This window comes from Portunus trituberculatus, chromosome 15 (assembly GCF_017591435.1).
Source record: "Portunus trituberculatus isolate SZX2019 chromosome 15, ASM1759143v1, whole genome shotgun sequence".
NCBI classification, from domain to species: domain Eukaryota; kingdom Metazoa; phylum Arthropoda; class Malacostraca; order Decapoda; family Portunidae; genus Portunus; species Portunus trituberculatus.
Genome location: NC_059269.1, coordinates 7,578,629 through 7,593,298, shown reverse-complemented (window position 1 = coordinate 7,593,298; position 14,670 = coordinate 7,578,629). Strand labels below are relative to the sequence as shown.

The window sequence follows — 14,670 nt, the reverse complement described above, 5'->3', positions numbered from 1 at the left end:
TGGGGAGAGAAGGAAGGAGGCGTGGGAGGATAGGCATTGAGAAGGGGAAGGGGCGAAGGAAGAGGGTTGGAGGTAGGGTAGGTGGGGGTGAGGTTGTGAGGGCACAGTCTACGGTCTTCTTTGGGCTCAGGTGTCGCGGCTTCAGATTGGCTATGTGGTGCCCCGCGGCGCTTCCTGGCTCGGGTGACGGGCCCCCTCTCCCTCTCCCCGCCGCTTCCCGCTGACTTGCGTGATATTAATTATTCTTGATGTGGGTTTAACAAGGAATGTTACACGTGAAAAAATGGTACAATGTTTTTTTTTTTTTTCTTTTGCGTGCGTGTGTGTGTGTGTGTGTGTGTGTGTAAAGCTTATTTTTCGTTGTGCTTCATTATGACGTGAAGGTAAGAAAGGAGGGTCTGTTCTCTCTCTCTCTCTCTCTCTCTCTCTCTCTCTCTCTCTCTCTCTCTCTCTCTCTCTCTCTCTCTCTCTCTCTCTCTCTCTCTCTCTCTCTCTCTCTCTCTCTCTCTCTCTCTCGCTTTCTCTCTCTTCATTAAAATATCCAGCAAGTTAGAGCAACAAATACTACTTTTTGTCTATCTGTCTGCCTGCCTGCCTTTTTGCGTTTCTGTCTATAAAGATTATTGAGTTCTAACACGTGTGGTTTCTTTAATGTTACAGCATCTATGATAAGTTATTACTAGAATCAGCAAAACACTGCAGAAAATATTAACAACTTTTTTCAGAGTCTGGTAGTATCATGAAAACACTCTTAAAAACTCACACTTCAGCTTGTTAGAATCATGAAATTATCCTCAAAACTCCCAGTATTTCGAATAGAGACAGTTAGAGACTATTAGAACTTGTTAGAATCATGTAATCACCCTTGAAACTTCATTAACTTTTAATAGAGCCTGTTAGAACCACGGAAATACCTTTAAAACCCAAAAATTTCCTATTCAGCCTATTAGAATAATGAAAACACAATTGAGATCTTAACAATTCCACTAAAGCGTGTTAGAATCATAAAATCATCCTTAGAATCCTAATAACTTCCAATAAAGTCTGCTAGAATCATGAAAATAATCTTAAAACTCTAATGACTTTCAATTGAGCCCGTTAGAATCACGTAAACATCTTTAAGGTCCCAATAAATACCCCTGAAACCCGAATGACTTTCAATAGATCGTGTTGAAAGTTAATATAGGACCTTCGAACTTTTGAGAATGCGGTGTAAGGTTACTTCTTAATGTCTTTCATTTTGTTGAGTCAAGTGGAACGTAGCGAGTGACTAGAAATTATAGGAAGGATACAGGTCTATTAGAATCAGTGCAAAGGAGTATGTCTAAAAAGATACGGGGGATGATGGCTATTCCCTACGAAGCGAGTCTGAAGAATCTAATTTGCATTCTTTAAGAAGATTAAGAGGGGACCTGATAGAAGTACCACAGCATGTTTCCATATTCATTCTGCTTAATATTTGGTGATTTTATACAGCTTCAGGAACTCATGTGGGGGATTGAAATAGAGAAGACTCTAGCATTAATGTTCAAATCTTCATAGACCCTTCTTAATGTCGATAAAAGGGTCTAATCGTACACAAATCTTAAGGGAAAAAAATGTGTCCCAGTATTGAAGGGTAAAACAGTATAGGGGTTATAACAAAGGAAACATGAGCAAAGTTCTTAGGATCAGTAACCAGGAAAGAACCAGAGATCATGGTTTTAAGCATGAGAATTTCAGGTTTAGGAAAATAGCAAGAAACTGATTCTCTAACAGTGTGGTTGATGAATGGAACAGACTCAGTAATCATGTTGTTAGTGACCAGTCAATAGGGAGCTTTAAAAGAAGATTAGACAAGTTTATGGATGGGGATGATAGATGGAATGTAGTAGAAGGGGATAGCCACGTGTAAGCCTCACAGCCTCTTGTAGCTTGTCTCATTTTCTTATGTTTCTTATGTCCTTATGAGGCTTCGTCCTGCCATGGAAACGCTTTAAGATGAACCTGTGGAAATACAGCAAAATTATGTTATTCTGTTATTGTTTTTTGTTAATTTCTTTTGTTCATTTAAATGGAATCAGACTGACGAAGTGCCTTATAATAGGATTGGCAAGAGTGAAATGGAGCTGTAAAATATGATGAAATGTCATTCTACGAAAGGAAAATTGAACAGCAGAAAAAGAAGAAAGGTGAAAAAACAAAAATACAACAAAATGACAGTGAATCACCACACACTTTCACCATCGAGTATGTTCTGCAACAGCGTGGTGTGTTGACAAAACTGATCAGTACAAAACAAACCAACAAATCAACTATATTCAGTTCATCTTCTCGTTTTAAATACTTGACTAGAGCATGGAGCTGAAAAAATATACTGTACTAAACCCACATTTGTCGTACCAGAGAGAGAGAGAGAGAGAGAGAGAGAGAGAGAGAGAGAGATTTTCAGATGCAACTATACCATCAGCCACATTTGACTTATTAAATTAAGGCAAGAGTGAGCCGAGCACCGCATTTATCGCTGAGTATAGCATGACATAAATAGCACTGAGGTATTGAAAAAATGCAAAAATAACACGTTTTATTCCTTATCAACCACATTTAGCTACATTTTGTAACGAGTATCAACAAAATCCAGCTTAATTTCTGCTCATTATCAACTACATTCAGCTTCATTTTCATTCATCATCTACACTCAACCACATTTCTATTCATTGTCAACAATATTAAGCTTAATTTCCATTCATTATCAACTGCAAACTACATTTTTCTTTGGTGTGTCGAGTGCAGACATCGTGGATTGACTTGGCGTGGCGTGGTGTGGCGTGGCGTGGCATGGCGTGGAGGGTGGCGTTGGTATACCAGGACGCACCGTTCTTCCCTGCAGCAGAAGAGGAAGGAGTCGGGGCGTTAGTGGAGGACAGAGAGAGAGAGAGAGAGAGAGAGAGAGAGAGAGAGAGAGAGAGAGAGGACTCGATTGTAGGTGGGAGAGGAAGGGAGTCCGCTACTGCTATAATCCGGTTATGTAGATGAGGAACTCCATATTTACCCTCGAAACCAGACACTGTACCTCCGAAGTCATTCCTCCGGCAGATTCACGGATTAAAGGGAGATGTGGAGAGAGAGAGAGAGAGAGAGAGAGAGAGAGAGAGAGAGAGAGAGAGAGAGAGAGAGAGAGAGGAGGGGGACAATGGCCAGTGTTAAGGAAAGAAAGCTTATACTACACAGAGCAATGCGTGCGGGATGAGTAAGATGTGAGGATGAAGTCGATATATGACTGTGGTCTAATGGAGGGAGAGAGGGAAGGAGCGCAGGAGAGGCGTGTAGGGAGGGAGGAGAGGCACTAGTGTGAGGGAGGGATGTGTAAGTGAGGCTGGGTTCGAAAGATGTGTGGTCAGACGTCTGGATATCACGAGAAGGTAGTAATGAACGTATAATAAGTCTTTCAGAACAATGCGAGACACGGATGATGGTGAGCACGTGATCGTATTGGAGTAATGACGTGGTAGGAGTGGTAAAGAGCATGTGTTTATGCCCGAGTTTTTTTTTTTTTTTTTAAGGATAACAAGGAAGAGGTACTGAAGAATTGATAATGCAGGAAGTCTTTGGAATATAGAAAAATACAGACTTGATCATTCCGACATTTTTTTTTTCTTCTTTTTTGACTCATTAACTTAAAAATCTATCGTAACGTCAGAATATTTTTAAAACCATTAGGGCGCGTTTGAAAACCATCATTTGAAGTAGTCAGGATAAGACGCAGAGAAGTTACTTTTCCCCCTTGACAAAAAAAAAAAAAAAAAAAAAAAAAAAAAAATCCTTGTCGAAGTATCATCAAAACTATGAAAACAAATGAATAAAACTCGTGACTACCTTTAGAATCCCTTAACCTCTTCTATACTGGGACTCATTTTTACCTTGATTTTTGGGTATGATTCGACGATTTTATTTAAAGCCAGCGTCTTCACTATTCTAATCCCATCATATATTTCTGAAGCTGTACAAGGTCGCCAAATAGTAACTACAATGAATATGAAAACGCGTCCTAGTACTGAAGAAATTAAAAGCAATCAGGTAAAGACTCCATTTAAACAGTGAGGTCTCTGAATCGTGGTTCGAAACAGCGGAACATGGACGCGAGCCCTCCCACAGTGGCGCATCAGTAGCGTCTCGTCAGTGTGGCGGCAAGCGTGGCGCCTCCCTCTCTGAACCACGATAGTAAATAAAGCTTGTCTTATTCTGGCCGGACAAGAAGTGTGCTGCGTGGGAGAAGTGGCGGTAAGAAGACTACAGCACATGGTAGAAGGAAATGCTGCTGCCTCTTGAATTAAAGGTCTCTCTCTCTCTCTCTCTCTCTCTCTCTCTCTCTCTCTCTCTCTCTCTCTCTCTCTCTCTATATATATATATATATATATATATATATCTCTCTCTCTCTCTCTCTCTCTCTCTCTCTCTCTCTCTCTCTCTCTCTCTCTCTCTCTCTCTCTCTCTCTCTCTCTCCGTGTGTGGTGTTCAGCTTTAACGCCGCCTCTTCTTTACGCTCTCGTGACTCCACTATATACAAGACTTTCTGCTTATTTTCGTTTTCTCTGTGGACTGTCCTATTCCTTCAATTTTTGGAAAAGATTAACGAAATCTCTTCTACCTTTGTTCCCTTTCACGACTTCGTTAAACAAAATTTTACGCGGATTTTCTTATGTTCTTGTCTCCTCTTTCCTCTGTCCCTCATATTCCATTTCAGCAAATCATACTTCGTTGTTTCCTCTTCAGAAATTTTCAGTCTCCATATTTTATTCTGAAGTTCTTAAAGTTATAAGGACAGCGATTGGTCTGTATTGGAATAGATTCCGTGTTCCGTTGCTAGTGCCGAATCAATGAGAAGGGTGAAAGAGAAGCAAGATAAAGATATGGATATGGATTAGTAGGTATAGGTAGGTATAAGCTAATTGGTAAATGCAGACTGGCTTTTTCCATTTCTCTTCGTGTTTTATGTTCTTATTGGTTATTTTTTTGAGAGTATGTAAAAGAATATTGCAATCCATAAGCGCTGACATCACTATCAGAAATAAAACCTCTTACCTGTACCGGAAATTTCTTAGGTTATCAGTTTATAAAAGAATAGTGAAATAGATCAAACCTGACATCACTATAGGAAATAAATACCTCTTACCTATACCGGAAATTTGTCTTACATTATCGGTATGTAAAAGAATAGTGATATAAATAAAAACTGACATCACTATTGAAAATGAAACCACTCGATCATCTTTACGTGGAATTTGGTTCATGTTTCTTAAAAGAGTGTGTATAAAGCATGTGCAATATATCATGTGTTTGAGAAGTAACCCCATTCCTCCTTCCCTCCACAGACAGAGCATCACTAGGGGCAGCACGCGTGGTAGCAAGTTACACCGCGGCTTTCTGCATTCCATCCGTGCCAGGTATGTGAAGAGGAACTGTTGGGGCAGGTGGGCGAGGTTGGCAATGACGTCAGCTCTTCAGTAGTACTGGGAAGGTAATTCGAGTGGTTCAGCCAATCTTCAATGTGGGGAGTGAGTGTTAAGCTGGTGGTGGCGGTGGTGGTGGTGAATGGTGGTGGTGGCTCTTGGGCTGACAGTTTCATCGTTAGGTTAAGTTAGGTTAGGTTAGGGTAAGGTTAAGTTAGGTTAGGTAAAGTGAACGAAGAAGTGGAGCTTAGTGTTTGACTCCAGCGGTGGATCTGACTTCTCATTTTGCGTCAAGTAGCGTCATATCAGCTGCATATCACGCACACATTCCTCCCTTGGTCAAGTGCACCACCATGGGCTGTAAGAGGCGTCAGTGCAATCACGCTCCTCACGCCAGCACAAGCAGAGGATTTTCCTATTGTATTTCTCTAAGAGGAGCACTGGTCAAGGGCAACAAAAATGGGGAAAAAGACGTAATAAGGTGCTATTCCCAAAAGAAATATCCAAATAGTCATCCAAATTAAACATTTAAACCTGTCTCTTGAAAATATCACAGGAAGGAGGAAATAAACAGGCAGGCAGGGAGTTCCGACATTTAACTGAAAAAATGATGAATGATTGAGAATACTGGTTAGCTCTTGCTCTTGCTCTTGACCGAACCAAAAGCCACTACGTATACAAAGATCGCTTTTATCTTACCTTCATTAATACATGTAGGGTTACAAGATAAAGAAGTAATGTCATGAGGGCGAGAAACTTCCTCCACGCATCATATGGTTCTCGGTAGCACAGGCATAATGCTCCAGTTTCTCCTTTTTACTACTTATAAGAACATGTTTTTTTTTTATCCTATTTGAGTAACTATAGACTATTTGACTGTATACAGATAAAATTAGAGGCATTATGATTCTTGATAGCACAGTAATAACCCATACAGTTCTTAACCCATTGATTACTGATTAAAAGCATGGATCCATATTCCTCATAAATGTTTGGAATGTGTTGTAACTAAGGACATCGATTGTCATAAGACTATTACAAGTACTGGTTGCTTGTTTTCAAATACTAATGCTAAAGCACTACAGAAAATTCAAATAGAAATGTTGCTTATAACATTTCATATGTCTTATAAATTAGGAACATTGAAAACGCTTTATATAGATTAATTATTTGTTCTTCCAGGAGTGCTGAAACAAAGTCATCCCATTATTGGCAACTGCACGGATTTATGACAGACGCACTCAATTTATGATGAAAATGCAGATTTTTTTCCTTCTATGACACGTTTCATAAAGGTACCGTTTCTTTAGTACAGGACACAGGTTTTATGACAGAGAAAAGATGGATTTAAGACTTTACTGTGTACAAATAAAACTAAAGGAGCTTAAAGGGTTATATTACTCGATCACATACTCTCAGTGGTGTCTTTCGGAATAGCCATGAATACTCTAAAAGTCTAAACTCCTACCACACAAATACTTTATTCAGCTTGTTGAGAAACCATAGAACTCCGTCGGAGGATTTAAAGAGCTTTTCTGTTAAGCCTGGCTACTGTTTCTGTTTGCTCTGGATTACGTAGGTGTATAACTAAAACTAAGTATTTATACATTCTTGATCTCATGATTAGTGTTTACATGCAGCTTTTGATATAAACTGATTTATTTTCACTTTGTTCAGCTTGTTGAGAAGTCATAGCAGAGCGTTGGAGGATTTGAGGATCTTTTGTCGTAAACCGTGTCGCCATTTGTATATGCCCTGGATTACTAAGGAGTACATTATACGATTTGGTCTTTTGTTTACTATTTACATGTAGGTTTTTATTAGTTTTTTTTTTTTTTTTATCTCTATACTTAATGTAAGGTACCTGTTTAGAGCACCTCACCACGATCACATCATTCCTGAGTCTGTGAGCAGGACGTTTGGGAAGTTAAGCACAGTATTACATCATTACAAAGACGATACTTTCATTTCGCTTTCTCTCTCCCTTATCCTTCATTTCACATAGCATGGCTAAGTACGAATATCTGATATATAAGATTATGAAGGCGTATTTCCTCCTATCTTTCCAGTCTCACTATGATAATTGACATGTCCCAGTCCTCTATCAATCCCATGCACTCTTATACCTGTCACACACAATGGCAAACTTCATTCCTTTCTTCTTTTCCCTTCCTTTACTGGCCTTATTCATTCAATCTTTCCTTCACTATTTCCCCATAATGAGTCATACACATATTCAGAACAATACAACGGTGCAGTCTCTGTGTCTATCTGTAAAAACGATCGATCGGTTAATTACTTATCGTGCGTTTGCAAGCGCCGCCCACCCTCTCCCCTCCCTCGCTCGCCAATTAGATTACTTCGTTAGCTTCTGATAGGATGCGGGAGCTAAATTGACTCCGCCCTGTCCCCGACCCGACCAATGGTACACGGCGCAGTAATAGAAACGATGCATTTACGTGGCGAGACAGGTGGTGGGCCGTGACCGAACTAGGAATAGGGACTTGGTGGCGCTCTCTCTGTAATACCTTGAAGCTGACATCCTCGCGCCTTTCATTATATTGATGAAGGTAGCAATACTGGGATGAATGTTAGAATATGAAATGAACGGCGTGAAATGTTATTTTTTCATTGTTTTTCTCGTATGAATTAAAGATATTGGTTAAGTGCGAAAATATATACGTAGTGCATGTTTTAGAGTATGTTTTCTTTTAGTTATTCATTTTTCATTGGTACTCCTTTGGATATGAAGGGTAGACAGAGAGAGAGAGAGAGAGAGAGAGAGAGAGAGAGAGTTGAGTAGTAGTAAAGTTTTCACCAGCCACTTAAATCCTCATACATATACTGCTCAGGAAAGGGATGCCCATTCTCTCTCTCTCTCTCTCTCTCTCTCTCTCTCTCTCTCTCTCTCTCTCTCTCTCTCTCTCTCTCTCTCTCGTCTTTAGTTTCAGCTGGAGGCTCTCGTGGTTTGTTCATTACGCACCGTCCTAGGGCGAATACATATATTCATACATACATACATACATACATACACACACACAGGGCGACCTCTTCTTATTATGCCCAGAAGCGTATTCTCAAACTCTTCAGCGTCTTTTCTTGCCTACTTTTAACAGGCTGTAGTGAAAGATATTGAAGCATACATGACTTTCAAGGGTAGTTTAATGATCTTTTTGGCAGTTTTAGTAAGACTTCACCAGCATCAGTGAGAAAAACACCCCTGGAAACTCTGCTGTTCACTTAAATGGCTTCTGAAAAATAGTTACACGGGAGCCCTTGAAGATGGTGTTGATAAGCCTTTGCCTTCGAAATTAGTGGCCGTGAGAAGCTTCGCCTTTAGAAAATTGTGCTTATTTTTTTCCGTAAAAGGGGTGCTGGAAAGAAAATGAGCTAAAGAAAAAAAAAAAAATAAAATAAAAAAAGATCCCACAGAGTTACCAGTCAATAGTTTAAGGGACGTTTGAGTGTTTTTTCAATAGTTTTATTTTATTCATTTCCTATTTGTGGAACTTATTTATCTATTCTTTTATCCCCTGCCCAGTGTCCAGTGCCATTTTGAGAGAGAGAGAGAGAGAGAGAGAGAGAGAGAGAGAGAGAGAGTGTGTGAGTTTTCTTATAATCACTGACTATACTTTCTTTCAAACATTTATAATTCGTATTAAAGTCCCTTAAATAGTTTTGTAACCTAGAAAAGACGAAACTTATCTCTCTCTCTCTCTCTCTCTCTCTCTCTCTCTCTCTCTCTCTCTCTCTCTCTCTCTCTCTCTCTCTCTCTCTTGGATACATTTTTTTCACAATTTATATCGTTTTTACTCTTCAGAATGCCGTCAAATTAATAAAGAAAGCTTACAACAGCACAAGAGGTAAAGCGACATCTTCCTACCCTCTTGGATAATTTTTGTTCACTATTCATATCACTCTTAGCGCTCAGACTGCCGTCATATTAACAAAGAAGGGTTACAGCAGCACAAGGGTTGAAGGTCTTGTTGCGTGAGGGAGAAGGTGACGAGACAGGAAGAGAAGCGAAGGAGCAACATGGAGGGTGTAAGTGTAGCAGAAAATGGGGTTTTTGTGGCCACCATTGTTTGTTTACACTTGAAACACACACACACACACACACACACACACACACACACACACACACACACACACACACACACACACACACACACACACACACACACACACACACACTCTCTCTCTCTCTCTCTCTCTCTCTCTCTCTCTCTCTCTCTCTCTCTCTCTCTCTCTCGAGGCGTTGACTGCTGTTTATTTTGAGTTGCAGCTCGTGTTAATTGCTCAGGGCTGAATGGGTCACTTCTGTTCCTCCTCCTCCTCCGCCTGCTCCTCCTCCTCCTCCTCCTCCTTTTGCCTCCTCTCCTCAGCAACACTCGCCTCGTGACGCACTCCGCTTCCCACGCAGCCGTTCTGATTCCTTGGTTATTAATTTGATTCTTAGAGCTTAGGTAAACACGCGCAGTTTCGTCTCTCGTAACGACTGTTCTTGAGAGCTACACATGGCTAGTTGGGAGTCTCACTATTATTTTTTTGAGTTAATGGTGTAGGATTTTTGTTAAACTTTACTTCAAGGACCATGTGAATATCCTTGAAAATTCTTAACTTTTTTTTTTTTCTAGAGCCTTTTTCAATACATGTTTTTCTTTTCTTTCTCTTCATTCACAGCCTCCACAGTACCCTTGATAGCCAGACAACCATGTATAGGGGAATAAAGCAAGTTCCTCTCCCTCCCCCCTACAGTCTTATTCTCTTATAACTTTTTTTTTTTTTTCACTAACATCTGTCAGTTGTCTCTTAGGAATAGCTGTCTCTCTCCTTATTTATCGTTTCTATTAGCAACCATATTTTAGTCTCTCCCAGTATATATCAGTACACACACACACACACACACACACACACACACACACACACACACACCCTCCTGTCCTGCCCCATCCCCACCACTTCTCTCGTTCTTCCTTCCCTGATATTGCTTTGAAAGTTAAAGCTGTGTCCCCTCGAACCCCTCACTTAAACCCCTCTTCTCCCCTTCCCTCCCTTGTTCTTCCCTCCCTCCCTCCTTCACCCTCCCTTTCTCTCTTCTTAAACCTCCACACATACTCCCCTCTAACTCAACTATAGAGACTCCTGCTCCCTCTCCTCTCCTCTCTCGCTCCTCTTCATTCTCTTTTTCTCATCCTTTTCCTTTCCTGCACCCCCATTCGCAAACCCTCCTGCTTTTGCCCTTCTCTCTCCCGCTCCCTCTCCCTCTCCCTCTCTTCATACAGCCCCACTCCGGATGGCACCAACCCAATATTTGTGTCTGGTGTCAGTTTTCCGAGCGGCCGAGGGTAATCACCGTTGTCAAAAAATTAATAAAACGATATAAAAAGAAAGAAGGGCGAATGGTGCAGTCTTTACGCCACCAAAATATTGTATTACGCTGCGTGTGTGTGTGTGTGTGTGTGTGTCGGTGGAGCGGTGGGATACAGTAAACCTGCACCCTAGTATTGTATTATTCATGTATACAATAATGGCTCACGGCCTCGCTGGCCCTAACAATGCGTGGTGCAAGGAAAAATGGTTACGTGTGTGTGTGTGTGTGTGTGTGTGTGTGTGTGTGTGTGTGTGTGTGTGTGTGTGTGTGTGTGTGTGTGTGTGTGTGTGAGAGAGAGAGAGAGAGAGAGAGAGAGAGAGAGAGAGAGAGAGAGAGAGGGGTACACACACACACACACACACACACACACACACACACACACACACACACACACACAGATTGACAGACAGACAAGCTGGCAGACAGACCATCTGACAAACAAACAGACAGATGGACAGAGACACAGAGAGAGTAAGGAACAAACAAACAAACATATATGACCAGAAAGACAGAAACGAAGAGAGAGAGAGAGAGAGAGAGAGAGAGAGAGAGAGAGAGAGAGAGAGAGAGAGAGAGAGAGAGAGAGACGTGGATAAAATTAAAAAACAAACAACAACGAGAATTTACACTGACAAAAAGGAGACGAAAGATAACATATAAAAAGAAACTCAGATGAATATATTACCGTCGGATATAAAGGTCATATTATAATGGGTGAAAAAAAAGACACACACACACACACACACACACACACACACACACACACACACACACACACACACACACACACACACACACAAGAAGGAATGGTATGATACAACTAAGGTGATCTGGAAACTTACTGGAATAAAGCAAGTTTGTTATTAGCAACATTTTTAAACGTGGTGATATAGATTAAAGCAGATGTGAATGGCCCATGTAGAGAGAGAGAGAGAGAGAGAGAGAGAGAGAGAGAGAGCATTCGTTCGTTGTGGTAGTGGTGGTGGTAATTCGACACTTGTCAGCCATTTACGGGTCCCTCGCCCAACATTGTCCCGGCCTAATGAGAAAAAATGGCGAGAATAAAAAGAAATAATAAAGTTGTAAATATTAGTGATGGAGGCATAAGCGTGACCTGGCGGTGAGGAGGCAGGCAGCAGGAACCGCCCCTCCCGTGCCCCTACTGTCGGATGGAACTCGCTTACCCCGCTGCTGCTCCCGGCCTGAAACTGAATATTACATACCGTGGGCCTGACCCCCTGGCCGGCCTGAAGGGTGGAAGCCGAACACGGGACGGCGAGGCAGAGTGAGCCGTGCAGGGAGAGGCGGTAAGGGTGCACGGCGAGGGAGACAGGGAGGGACGCAGGAATTGTTGTGTTGAGCAGCGAATCCCGGAGGAGGAGGCAGGGTAACGAGGGTTGCTTGCCTGCCTGCCTCTCCCAGCCCAGCCCAGCCACAGCCCAAGCCCGAACTCGCTGCCACTCTCTCTCTCTCTCTCTCTCTCTCTCTCTCTCTCTCTCTCTCTCTCTCAGTAGGAACACGTTACTCTCTTCCTTCCTCCTTTCCTTCCTTCCACAGCCACGATTCACCTTTATCCCTGTGACCAACGCCTTACATCACCACCACCACTTCCTTTCCCTCACAGCCGGTGCAGACTGCTCTCCCTATCTCCTCACGCCTAGGACAGGCTTCGCACATTCCCTATACCCATTCACTATCACTATACGACTCAGCCTTACCTTCAGAATCCTCCCGACAACCTTCCCCTATTCTGCACCTCACCCACAGCTGTTCTTTGCTATCACCTCACTCTCTTTCCCACATTCGCGTTCTGCTATTATTTCTTCGAGTCAGGATAGGCTACTCTTCCTCCTTCCTTCCCTTTGGTCTTGCTTCGTTAGGTTAGTTCTCGTTCCTACTCATCGTTGCCAGTCACACCAGCACTGACAGACACATCACATCCTGTCAGTAGAGTTAGACTGACAGCCGCATTCCTTTCTCATCTTGGTTTCGTTGGGTGTGGTGTAGTAGTAGTAGTGGTGGTGGTGGTGGTGGTGGTGGTGGTGGTGGTATGAACATTTGTTGTGTTTTCCCTACTAAGCTTTCTATCTATCGTGGGTTATTAGGGAAAATAGTAACAGGTAATTGAGAATGATCGTCTTCTTGTCTTTCATCGTGTAGTGACTGAGTTCTCTTATACTGTCCTTGGTGTCTTCATCCCTCCCCTGCCGTCTTGCCTCTCCCCTCTCCCTCTTATCTTCCTTTCCTGTTGTCTGAATTCCCCTTATCCTTTCCTACTTTCGCTCTTTTCCGGGCCATCTATCCATTCTCTCTCTCTCTCTCTCTCTCTCTCTCTCTCTCTCTCTCTCTCTCTCTCTCGTCTTTCACCCAAATCTACTTTTCATCTTTAATTTACAGTTCACCTCTTTCCTTCTCAAGCATAATCTTTTTCTTCTTTCCTTCTTTCACTTAATTCTTTCTCGCTAATATTTTTTTTTTACTTCCACTTTCGTCCATCTGCCTGCCACTCTTCATCTTACTTACCATCTTTCTACTCCTCGATAAGTCAGTCTGCTCGCCTCTTCACTCTTGTACACATTCACACCTTCTCCTACTTCACCCCTCATTTTCTTACTTGCTAGCTGTCAAACGCAAGAAGAAGCACATTCATCATATTTGATTGTGAGGTGAATCAGCAAGTGTGTGTGTGTGTGTGTGTGTGGGTGGGTGTGTGTAAGGGTGATGAAGTCTTGTATTACTAAAGAACGTCGCTTCACTCTCTAGGTTTTATTCATTTATTCATATTTAATCTGGTATTTACTGGATTCACTCACTCATCTACCTAACTACCAACACAGCTAATTGTTTTTCTTATCCACCATCGGCTATCCACTAACACTCATCCGCCTCTTGCCTAGCCTATCATTCATCCACCTTTTTGGCATCCACCACCACCAGCACTACTAATATTCACCTATCCACTCCTTTGCTACACACGCACCCACCCACCCACCCACTTGAGACACGAGGCTTATGTACATTCATTAATTTGTTTTCCTTTTCCCTTACGCATTTTTTTTCTTACGATGTTCAATAATTTTCGTGTGATGTCATTTTCAAGTCGTTGATTACATAACATTGAAGGAAAAGGTGGTTGTAATAATTCTTCTGTCGTTGGTTATACAGTTGTGTGTGTGTGTGTGTGTGTGTGTGAGAGAGAGAGAGAGAGAGAGAGAGAGAGAGAGAGAGATCGTAAAGGGAAAAGTGGAAGTTAAAGTAAAATATATGACGTGTCCCTCCATACCTCTCTCTCTCTCTCTCTCTCTCTCTCTCTCTCTCTCTCTCTCTCTCTCTCTCTCTCTCTCTCTCTCACACACACACACACACACACACACACACACACACACACACACACACAGTCCCCACCTCCTCCTCTTCCTCTTCTCCTCCTCATTCATCTGTCCCGCATCGCACTATCTTGCCTCTTATCAGCATGTCCTCTTTGTCACTCCTCATAATTCTCCCTCTCCATTTCCTACCCTAGTTTTTTTTTTTTTCTTTTTTTGTCTTGACTTTATTCGGTTTTTTTTTTTTCCTTCTCACTGTCATCTTTTTTTTTTTTTTACGTTAAGTATTCTTGGTGTTTTTATTTTTTATTCTCTCTATTTTCGTTTCGCGTTTTGTTCTGTCCCTCTATTTTCTTTTTCCATTTATTTTTCTCCTTTTTCATTTCTCCGCTTTCTCGAGCTTTGTTTCTCCCATGTTCTATCCTTTCCGTGACGGTTTTCCTTATGTAATGGTTTAACTTGCTCTCTCTCTCTCTCTCTCTCTCTCTCTCTCTCTCTCTCTCTCTCTCTCTCTCTCTCTCTCTCATTATTAAAAAACAAA

General features: G+C 41.8%; 1 long non-coding RNA gene across 1 annotated transcript in view; it reads left to right on the top strand.

The window, feature by feature from the left end:
* The first annotated feature begins 4,148 nt into the window (after nt 1-4,148).
* Nucleotides 4,149-14,670, top strand: part of LOC123504275 — a 58,240-nt gene continuing 47,718 nt past the window's right edge. The window contains exons 1-2 of the long non-coding RNA XR_006674782.1: nt 4,149-4,260; nt 5,352-5,423. This is a non-coding gene — a long non-coding RNA (uncharacterized LOC123504275). The remainder of the gene's footprint in view (nt 4,261-5,351; nt 5,424-14,670) is intronic.